We start from the raw sequence: 12,349 nt of genomic DNA, 5'->3' as shown, positions 1-12,349 counted from the left end.
ACTTTTTACTCATGAAATAAATCTTCTGCCAAAGCCCATTTTAGCCAATACCACCCATAGGAAGTTCCACTCAACACTATCAAATGCCTTAGCGGCATCTAGAGAGACTACCGCTTTAAACTGATCCCCATCCGCTGGCAATTGGAGATTCCCTGGATAACGGATTAAACTTTCAGGGAATAGGAACCCCCCCTCCCTCCCTCACCCCTAACCGTACCACTACCCGAAGTGAGGTATGATCTGAAATGCTACGAGGTAAATACTCCACTAAGCTCACCGGCCTTGCCATCTGCGCATTGCCCAGGGCCAGATCAATTCTTGAGAGTGAGACGAAGGAGGCAGATAAACATGAGTAAACTTTCACCCCAGGTTCCGTACTATCCACAGATCCATCAACTCAACTTCCAGCAGCAGTTTCGGAAACAGTGTCAATCCTCCACCCTCTCCTCCCCCTGTCCGTCTCATCCTGTCTAACTTCACATCAATTATGTTGTTATAGATCTGAAAATAAGGAGCGCTGATAGTGTAACACCAAAGTGATCAGTGGGGTATACCTGGAAAATATACACTCACCTGGATCAGTTGTGACAGTCACAACCACTAGTGCGCATGAGATAATGGCGTCTGCTGCAGCCCCACGTGGATGAGCATACAAGATAGGGCAGAGAAGGGGTTAATGCTGCGCATCAGCCAAATGAAGACGTATAATGTTGATGAAGATGAGTATTCTTTTATTTCATAGGTCTACGTGTTTCGAGGTGAAACCTCTTCCTCAGGACCAGTGCATCAACAACAAGTCAATCAATTATGTTGTTAAAATCTTCAAAGATCCATAGAGGCAACAGAGGCGCCTGCGCCGAAAAATGAAGAACATCCTGAAGGACCTGTCCCGAATATGGAGGCGGAATGTAGACCACCACTATTATGGATATCATCCCTGCCAACTGTTCTAGGAGACAAATATACCTCCCTTCTACATCTATTTTAACAGACTGACCTACAAAGGGCACGTTACGATGCACTAACAGACTGACCCCTATGGAGTTGTTTGAATAAGTGGCATGGAAACTGTGGCCAATCCACCCTTCTTTCAACAGTCCTGTCTTTAGTCAAATGAGCCTCTTGCAGACACACTATTGAAGATGTTAAAGTTTTCATGTAGTCCAAAACCGCCCTGTGCTTCACCCCGTCATTCAGCCCTCTCACATTCCAAGTCCGCATCGTCACCTGTTCAGCCATCATGTTACAGCAGACCAAATAACTACAGTTTGGAATGTCCCCCAGACCACCTCATAACCTCTGGACCACTGATACAACCTTCCATTTTGTAAACAAACATAGTGCCCCTCCCCCCTTCCTCCCAACCGCCTAACAACCATAACCAGCAACTAATTGACTGTAGGGTCTATCAAAATACTCCTCTCAAGTAGGAGTCCAGACCAAAAAAAAACAACTACCGTCCCAATCCACTATTCCTACCCCGTGAGGAACGTGTATTACTTAAAGGTCCCTTCTTGTCCATGGCAAGCTCCTCTTGAAACTGTACATAAGGCTACTTTTTAAGCACAATATTGTGACCCCCTCCCCCACCTCCCGCATTACAGCTCAATATTGTTCTAACAATACCAAGATAGAGAAACCGAGTGAAGCGGAAGAGAAGAAAAAAAAGGGGAGGGGGGGATGAAGGAAGAGGGAAAAGTACAGGAGAGCAGCCAATAGAGACCGCGGACCAACCAATAGAGACCGTGGACTATAGAAAGCCCCGGGAGACATATTTGGGTTCAGCAATGCAATATAGCCATGTCAAACTTCTACCGGCACTGTACATAGAACTACATTTTCATCACAGTTTTGCAACCCCCTCTCCAGTCTCCACCCCCCCACATGAATCCTTGGATATTGTAATATCACAGCACCTCAGATACAGAGATAGGAAGAGAAAAAAACAAAACCGCACACAGAGGAGCTGCCAAGAGAGCCCGTGGACCAGAGGCAGCCCCGGGAGACATATTTTGAATTCAGCAATGCAAAAATTACCACCCAAGTGTAATTATCTACCAGGGAAGGCAGTCCACGTCTCCTTTCCCCACCGAACATATCTTTTCCTCTCAGCCTCAGTCCCGGAAGATGACCTCGTTCGGCAGTAAAGTCAAGTAGACCCGAAGCTAGTAGAGAGGAAAAACCTAGGGGAGATCGCCATCTCCCAGGAAAGGAATAACCTAAAACAGAAGTCAGCTTCATTCAGCCGGTGGGCTCCGCTGCGTCCTTGAATCCCGGATGGTTTTCTCATGTTTATCCATGCATCCCAATGCATCCTTTGGCGCTTCAAAGAAGTGTGTAGAGTTCATAGCCACCACTCGGAGTCATGCTGGGTACAGCATCGAGTAGGATATATCCAGCTGGCGCAATCTGAGCTTAATGTCCAAGAACTGTGCCCTTTTTTTGGACCTCTGCCAAATAATCATCAAAAAGCGACACTTTCTGACCATTAATAGAAAGATTTGGGATGATTCTTACCGCTCTTAAGATAATGTCTCTATCTCTGTAGTGCAGGATCTTCATAAGCACCGTGCGTGGGGGGGCCCCTGGTGGAAGGGGTCGGGTAGGAACCCTGTGAACCCGTTCAATCGCAAATAGCGGCGTTAGTGTATCTTTACAAAAGTCAGTATGATCCATTCTTCAACATATTAAGCAGGCTTTGTTCCCTTCGCCCTCTCCGTCACCCCCAATATGCGGATATTGTTTCTGTGCAGGTGGTTCTCCAGGTCGTCCTGTTTAGCCATTATGGCGTCGATATTTCTGCCATACATTTGCTCTTTCTTCGTCATGGGGCACAGTACATCGTCAATTTCACTCACTCTCTCCTCCAGGGCTGTGTTTTTTTCAGCCTGCTGCTTCATATCTTGTCTCACACTGGCCAAATCTCTCTTGATACAGCCTATTTGGTACGTGAGGTTATTGAGGGAGGCGTTGCAGACTCCTACAGCCATCATGGCATCAGATAGAGTGGGTTCTCTTTGGGGGGCTGCAGGTTCCTGAGCAGAAGAATCCAATTGCGGGGACACCCGCCGCGATTCATCTATTAGGGGTGACGGGGGAGACGAAGATGAGTTATCCTCCCCATCCTCCATTGTGGACTGTGGGTCTTGTAGTTCCCGTGCACTCTCCTGCCGCTGCTGCTTAGCCTGGTGTGACCCCGTTACTGTTCCTTTATTACCAGAGTCAGATCCTGAGGAGCTATTCCTGGCAAATTGAGCCAAACGGCCTGCAGCAGGTTTCTGCTGTGCTGCAGATGTAGATCTGCCTACCTTTCCCGCCACTCCAACACCCGCGGCGCCATCTTGGGTTGCCTTCCCTGCACCTCTGGGTGGTCCCATCTTTTCTCCTCCGCTCTCCCTTACTGCTGGTGTGCAATCTCAGGGACCCTCTCTGCAGCCTCTCACGCACCACCGCTGGCACCGGTGTAACGCTGCCTCTGAGACCCAGGGAGAAGATGGAGGGCACTAGGATCCAGATACACCTCACCCAATCCTCATCAGTTTCCAGGCTGAAATCTCTCCACCGACACTGCTCCTCTTCCTGACCACCGCCAGGATCAATCACTGCAGCTCCAGCTCCTTGGGCAGGTAAGTTCTTTTTTTTCACTGCCACGCCAGGCCCACTTCACACTTCCCTGCCCTCACAGACCGCTGTGTGTAAGATGGCCGCCGCTGCCTGGGGACACAGCAGAGCACCAACGTCCGTCACTTCTCCCGGCCGCCACACCGCACCCCTGACCTCTTCACTGCTTGTTTCCCTCTCCAGGGACCCCCAGGGGGTCAATTACTGTCTCCCACACTGGGATATATCCAGGATTTAGGATCAGGATAACGGAGCTAAACAGAAACATGTCTTCCTAGCTCCAGACCATAGCCACGCCCCGGCTATGAAAGTTTCTAAAAGCTTGTTGATTGGCTGTACTGCAGTCTTTAAACAAGCTTTATTTGGCTGGCAAACCCGAACAGTAATACAGAAATCTGGTTGGGGTTCTGCATCGGACACTAGGTGGCCGGTACAAATCCCGAACTTTACAGTTCCGGTTCGCTCATCCCTACTGACGTCCGTGTAGGAAATTTATTTTCAGAATTTTAGTGGATTGACATACTATGCCCCAAGAATGACAAAAGTATTTTAGGGGTGATACCTTTTATAGGCTAACCAGAAAAATTATATTAGTAATCTTTCAGAGCACCAAAGCTCCTTCTTCAGGCAAAAATTTGCCTGAAGAAGGAGTCATGGTGCTCTGAAAGCTTGCTAATATAATTTTACTATGGTATTTCATAGTATAGGCATAGTATTTCAATTGATTTTTCTGGTTAACATTGTATTACAATATTACCTTGTTTTGTACATTGTAAGAATTTTAGTGGAAAATTCTTGTAGCACTGACGCTAATGTTTTTACTACTGCATAGAATTACAGTTAGCGTAATTTAGTTGCGGTCTAGTGATAAGTGGTGATCACTATACCTGTTCTACGATGTCGCTGTGGCCGCTGAACAATCCCCCCTTCAAGGGGGAGGTGCGTTCGGCGTCACAGCGACGTCACAAAACGGCCGTCCAATAGAAGCGGAGGGGTGGAGATGAGCGGCCGGAACATGCCGCCCACCTCCTTCTTCCTCATTGCCGGTGGATGGAGGTAAGGAGATGTTCGTCGCTCCTGCAGTGTCACACATAGCGATGTGTGATGCCGCAGGAACGAGGAACAACATTGCTACTCACCAGACACCGATATTTGGTATTTGAACGACCTCTCCAACACCAACGCTTTTTACCACTTTTGCGATCATTGAAGGTCGCTCGTATGTGTCACACGCTGCGATGTCGCTAACGACGCCGGTTGTGCGTCACAAACACCGTGACATGACACCGACGATAAATCGTTAGCGATGTCGCAGCATGCTCTTGGTAGTTTGTACAGAAACATACAATCGTGCTATGTGTAAACTTGATAAGGCTGTGAGGGAATTTCTCCAAGCCATCCACTTGGCTTTTTCTTTTGGGAAGAGGAGTGTCCCAGTTCGACACTTCTCTGGGGAAGTCTCAAAACATAGCTTTGCTTTCAATAATTACAGGAGCTTGAAATCTCATTGGGTCATATAAACTGCTTATGGTCGACAGTACTTCTCATATCTTGGGCATATCTTGGGCTCTTTTAGGAAGACGAATTGCGGTCTCATTTGTGGGCGTTGATTACAAAAAGTTGTCCACGTAGAAATCCTTCTCTACAAAGAGTCTGACATATTTTCCATACTTTACTTCGACTTCTTGAGCCACGCTTCTCTGTCCATATTTGTCACATCCAGTTTTCCACGAACTTTCATGGTGCCAACTTTCATGGTGGCATCAGGCACTATTCACATTCATAATCGGTCTAACAAGAGTTAATCTCTGCTAACCTGTCTGTTAGACTTTTTCAATAACATGTTGTGAAGAAGCCAATCACATCTGCTCTTCTCGTATTTAAGGTGGATGAAATCTTCAACTTATGCCAGCTATAGGTTATACTGTGTTGGTCTGTGTGTTTAGGTGTCTCAGGTTATCTGTCTACAAAAACATACTGATAGGGAATTTAGATTGTGAGCCCCAATGGGGACAGTGTTGCCAATGTATGTAAAGAGCTATTGAATCAATAGCGCTATATAAATGAATAAATATTGTATAATTATTATTATAAGTTTTGCTTTTTGCCTGGAGTGGTTGAGGAGTTTACCCGTTGTCTTGCAGTTTCCTCCCTACTCTTATATCATTTTTCTGATCATTTATTGTCTTATACCTCTGTGTGCGTTTGCTGTGTGACAAAAGTTTGGTTTTCCCTGTCTGTCTATTTTTGGGGGTTTATTTCACTCCTGTCCCGGTTCTCCCTGGGGAAGGGGTATCAGATCAGGGCTGTTCAAAGCAGGGTCATGAAGGAGGCTCAGGCATCACCACCTTTTAGGTGTATCTCTGAGACTAGGGATAGGGATATGCTATCCCCATAGACTTTGTAACAACAGATGGCTAATGCAGGAGGACTACTACTGAAGATATGTGTCGCGGGCGGAGGAGGGGACGCTGCGCTCACCCACTGCTCGTGTCCGGCTGCTGCTGCTGCTCGCTCGGTCGGTGGCTCGAGCGGTGGGCCGGATCCCGGGGACTCGAGCGGCGCTCCTCGCCCGTGAGTGAAAGGGGTGGTTTGGTTTAGGGATATTGTCCGTGACGCCACCCACGGTTGTGGTGAGGTTGTGACACCACCCTTAGTAAAATGCAGACCGTCCGCGGGCTGCCTGTCCATCACCGGTTTTATTTTCACAACTGTAGTAAAAAGGTAAAAACATATATATAAAACATCAAAACACAAGCATTTTTCAATCTTCCCATAACGGGAGGCATATCACTTCAACCGTTGCAACAACAATAACATACTTTTAATAATAACAACGGAACGGGTCCTTCAGTCACTCGCCCAAACAACCTGGCCGTGATGCTGCCCCTAATATAATGGGCAGCACCCCTTGACCCCAGTCCAGGAACGGGCCCAGATTCGTTAACGGGATGGGTACTTCGCTGCCGTTGCGGCCGGGCGGACTGCCGGAGCCGTCGTCATCAGCGGTGCGGCCGGGATGGAAGCCGGGACCGGTGGCAGGGCGGTGACGAAGGTAAGGCCTGGGGACCCCAGGTCTGGGCCCTCCCTCACAGACGCTGCGACCTCCGCTACCGGTGACAGGGGTAACGGGTCGGTCGGGGCGTTGGCCGCGGGCACGGGCACTGAGGTTTCAGCGGTGCCGGACGGACGGGACATCTCGTGCAGTGGTGTTCCAGGAACCAAATACTGGCAGAGTCCTGGCGTCCCTGCTTCCACAGCCACGGTTCACATGCGGCTAGACGCCATCCGTCCCCCTTAGTCTTTTTCTGGCTCCTCCTCTACAGGGGCGGGGTTTCGGCTTTTGCGTCTCCACTACTCGGGAAGATGCTCGAGCGGGGATTTTTCGCACCCAAAAGGGCGGCTTCTCCAAGTTTTCGGCCGGACACCTCCGGCGGTCACAAGGCGCACCTCTACCAGACGGCAGAGCGGTAAGATCCTGTTCGTGATGCCAAGTTGTCGTGGGCGGAGGAGGGGACGCTGTGCTCACCCACTGCTCGGATCCAGCTGCTGCTGCTGCTCGCTCGCTAGGTGGCTCGAGTGGTGGGCCGGATCACAGGGACTCGAGCGGCGCTCCTCGCCCGTGAGTGAAAGGGGTGGGTTGGTTTAGGGATATTGTCCGTGACGCCACCCACGGTTATGGTGAGGTTCTGACACCACCGCTGCTCTGGACGGGGATCCCGGGAGCGATGACAGGGAGCAGCTTGGATGTTGGTTCTCCCCTCCGTGGGTAGGGGGGTTGGTTGTCCCGGGGCCCGGTGAGGGGTAGGGATGGATGGCAGGCGGGTTACGGGGCCTGGTGAGGTGCAGGGTCGCGGGGACAGCGCGGTGCCGCACGGCACAGGGGTACTCACTCAGCCAATGATGAATGCAAAGTCTCCGGTAAAACAAACGGCTGGATGGACAGGTCCCACAGACGGCTGCGGTGTTTTTCCCCTGACCCAGTTTAGTAGTGTAAGTCCTTTCCTGCCCCTTCGTGTACGCTCCTTCTGCGCTCCGGTTTCCAGCTTGCTCCCCGGTTCGGTACCGGTGGGCCACCGCCCAACCCCGGCTACCTATGGTTCCACCAAGACTGTCTTCCCGGCTCCCGCAGACGGCCACTACCGTCTGCGTCACTGGCTACACGAGGGACCTAGGCTCCAACCTAGGCCCCAGTCTGCGTCTGCCTCTCTGCAAACCTCCTCTCTCTTCCTCTGCCTGGACTTGTCTGCACTTGTTTCCTGCCTCAGGCCAGCTAAACTCCTCGGTGGGCGTGCCCATCTGCCTGACTCCACCCACCTGGTGTGTCTGTCTGAACCCGAGGGAGGAAATCAGGTCTCACTGGGGATGACTGCTGTGAACTGCTGGGGGTGGGGGCGTGTGTGCGTGTTGTTATCTGTGGCCCCTGGCTTGTCCAGGGCTCCACATATGTACCTTTATATGATACTCCGTAACATCTTTAGAAGGATCTTTTTCTTTGTACTATGAGAATCTCAAGAAATTTCTGTGTTCTTCTTTAATGAGTAAGCAATGGAACATCTGTTGGATATTGGTCATTAATGCAACAGAGTTTCTATAAAAACGGAGAATCACTTGTAAGGGTTAGCAGAGTTAACGGTCATGCATAGTTAGCACATAAACTTCAAAACTCTCTTCAGAGTTTTGAAGTTTATTTGCTAACTCTGCATGACCGTTCTTGAATATTTTCCCCATGAAGGTAAAGAAATTATCTCTCATCTCTTGTTACTGCGTAGGGAGGGAGACAACTCATTTGTAAACTTGTTCTCGATTGGCAGGTAAGCATTGCTTTGAACCTTAAAGGGTAGATGTGCTGCTTTGCTTTTTGTTTTGTTCTGCACCATTCCTTGCTCCACTATCTCTAGAAACTGTCTATATTTGAACGACATTGCAAAAAATTGTCTTCTTTCTCTAGTTAGCCCTGATCCGTCCCGCTACCCAGCTTACCTCTCAATGACCTCCATTTCCCTTGTACTGTTTGTCTGCCCTGTTTCCCTGATCCCGGTCCCGTTCTGTGTCTCGGTCCCCTCTCCCTTCTTTGTACTTACTTGCTCTTCCAGCCTCTGATCACGGTAACGTTTCCTGATCACAGCTCTGCTTTCCTTTTTTGGCTTTTGACGTGACCTCTTGGTTCCTGACCCTCATGCTTCCACCTGTTTACGGCTTGCTCACTCCTCTGTTCAGATGTGACTTCCTGGTTTAGACTTAAGGGTACTTTACATGCTGCAACATCGCTAGCGATCTAATTAGCGATGTGAAATTCTAAATCGCAAGTGCGATCTTTCGAGATCGCACATGCGTAAAATGACCTATGTGCGCTCTCAAAAGATTGCACTTGCGATCTAGAATTTCACATCGCTAACGAGATCGCTAGCAATGTCGCAGTATGTAAAGTACCCTTTAGGCTTGCTGACTACCCTTTCACTGGTGCGTGTGCCCCCTCTGAGCTTTAAGCAGGCTTTACACACTGCGATATCGGTCCCAATATCGCTAGTGTGTGTACCCGCCCCCATCTGTTGCGCGACACGGGCAAATCGCTGCTCGTGCCGCACAACATCGCCCAGACCCGTCACACATATTTACCTGCCCGGCGACGTCGCTGTGACCGGCGAACCGCCTTTCTAAGGTGGCGGTCCGTGCGGCGTCACAGCGACGTCACTGAGCGACCGCCCAATAGCAGCTCAGGGGCAGAGCTGAGCGGGACGTAACATCCCGCCCACCTCCTTCCTTCCGCATAGCGGCCGGGAGGCAGGTAAGGAGAGCTTCCTCGTTCCTGCGGTGTCACACGGAGCGATGTGTGCTGCCGCAGGAACGAGGAACAACCTCGTTACTGCTGCAGTAACGATTTTTGAGAATGGACCCCCATGTCACCGATGAGCGATTTTGCACGTTTTTGCAACGATGCAAAATCGCTCATCGGTGTCACATGTAACGGCATCGCTAATGCGGCCGGATGTGCGTCACCAATTCCGTGACCCCAACGAGTTCGCATTAGCGATGTCGTAGCGTGTAAAGCCCCCTTTAGTCTAACTGCTCTTTGGAGTTCAATCTCCATTCTGCTTCTGTGCCCCTGGTGGAAGCCTGACACCAGAATTTTGTAATAAGAACTAAAGGCAGTGCCATGTTTAATACAGTCACACCTGTTGTAGAAAGATGGGATACTTAGTTGATGCAATACTGTATCTTTAATTAAAGTTGCAGAAATGCACTGTACTTTGACTGATGGGTGAATCGGGGGCGGGCCTTTGTGGGTCGGGTCCTCGGCGTTTATTCCTCCTCCGGCATCCTCCTGGCTTGCCCCCTTTTCTTTATTTGAATATTATCCCGCGCAGCCATTGTTGTGGTTGTTGGCATGTACACATTGCCACAGTAATTCTGTCTCCATTAAAAATGATGCTGGAATCCGCGCAGGCGCATACCGCAATCTCCGGCACTATTTTATTGAAGACACTGCGGTGAAGACTATGAGAGGCATAGTGTCTTCAATAAAATGGCGCTGGAGATCGCAATACGTGCATGTGTGGACTGTGCTGCCATTTTGATGATGACAGAATCACTGTGGCAATGTGCACACGCCGCTAACAACAGCAATGGTGGTGCGGTGTGCGATATGCAAATAAAGAAAAGGGGGCAAGCCAGGAAGACACCAGAATAGGAATAAACGCCGAGGACCCAATTCAAAAAGGCCTGCACCTGTTAATCAAAATGCAGTGCATTTCTGCAACTATGATTCAACCAACCATCCCTTCTTTCTACAACAGGTACAGTATGCCTGGATTCAGCATCTTAGTGCCAGTATGGCATTGCCTTTAGTTCATATAGAAAAATCCTGGTGGTTGGTTCTCTTTAAGTGTGAGACAACAGAATCCATTTTGTGTCTGTGATATCCATCTTGTACTTAAAGGAGTTGTCCGACATTAGCTTAACAAAGATTTTTGAGTTTATCTGTGCTGTATTGTCATATAAATCACCCCTACATTGTTATTTTTTGTTTTCTAACTTTTGTTCCTCTTGAATTATCCCTTTATTCTCTGCAGCTCTTGTTTACATTCAGCTCCAGCAAACTGACCACTTCCTGTGCTGAACCTCCCAGTCACAGCTGGCACCGCCCGGCCTCAGTGTCCAGCCCCACCCCAGTGTCCAGCCCCACCCTCTGCCCGCCCCCTGCACACACATTCCCTGTCAGTATTCTTCCCCAGCACCTGACCTGGTATCACTACAGCATTGCAAATAACAGCCCCACATCGGGCTCTGCACCGCACACGCACACATATGGCTCTGTAGCGCACACGCACACATATGGCTCTGTACCGCACACGCACACATATGGCTCTGCACACACACACGCACACATATGGCTCTGCACCGCACCCGCACACATATGGCTCTGCACCGCACACATATGGCTCTGCACCGCACACGCACACATATGGCTCTGTACCGCACATGCACACATATGGCTCTGTACCGCACACGCACACATATGGCTCTGCACACGCACATGCACACATATGGCTCTGTACCGCACACGCACACATATGGCTCTGTACCGCACACGCACACATATGGCTCTGCACACGCACACGCACACATATGGCTCTGCACAGCACCCGCACACATATGGCTCTGCACCGCACACATATGGCTCTGTACCGCACACGCACACATATGGCTCTGCACCGCACACGCACACATATGGCTCTGCACCGCACACATATGGCTCTGTGCCGCACACGCAGACATATGGTTCTGCACCGCACACGCACACATATGGCTCTGCACCGCACACGCACACATATGGCTCTGTACCGCACACACACACATATGGGTCTGCACACGCACACATATGGCTCTGTACCGCACACATATGGCTCTGCACACATATGGCTCTGCACCGCACACGCACACATATGGCTCTGTTCGGCACACGCACACATATGGCTCTGCACACGCACACATATGGCTCTGCACCGCACAAGCACACATATGGCTCTGTACCGCACACGCACACATATGGCTCTGCACCGCACACGCACACATATGGCTCTGCACACGCACACATATGGCTCTGCACCGCACACGCACACATATGGCTCTGTACCGCACACATATGGCTCTGCACCGCACACGCACACATATGGCTCTGCACACGCACACATATGGCTCTGTACCGCACACGCACACATATGGCTCTGTACTGCACACGCACACATATGGCTCTGCACCGCACACATATGGCTCTGCACCGCACACATATGGCTCTGTACCGCACACGCACACATATGGCTCTGCACCGCACACGCACACATATGGCTCTGTACCGCACACGCACACATATGGCTCTGCACCGCACACGCACACATATGGTTCTGCACCGCACACGCACACATATGGCTCTGTACGTCACATGCACACATATGGCTCTGCACCGCACACGCACACATATGGCTCTGCACCGCACACGCACACATATGGCTCTGTACCGCACACGCACACATATGGCTCTGCACACACACACGCACACATATGGCTCTGCACCGCACCCGCACACATATGGCTCTGCACCGCACACATATGGCTCTGCACCGCACACGCACACATATGGCTCTGTACCGCACACGCACACATATGGCTCTGTACCGCACACGCACACATATGGCTCTGCACACGCACATGCACACATATGGCTCTG

This window comes from Anomaloglossus baeobatrachus, chromosome 5 (genome assembly GCF_048569485.1).
Source record: "Anomaloglossus baeobatrachus isolate aAnoBae1 chromosome 5, aAnoBae1.hap1, whole genome shotgun sequence".
Lineage (NCBI taxonomy): Eukaryota > Metazoa > Chordata > Amphibia > Anura > Aromobatidae > Anomaloglossus > Anomaloglossus baeobatrachus.
The sequence above is the reverse complement of the archived record's forward strand: the minus strand, read 5'-3'. Positions refer to the sequence as shown.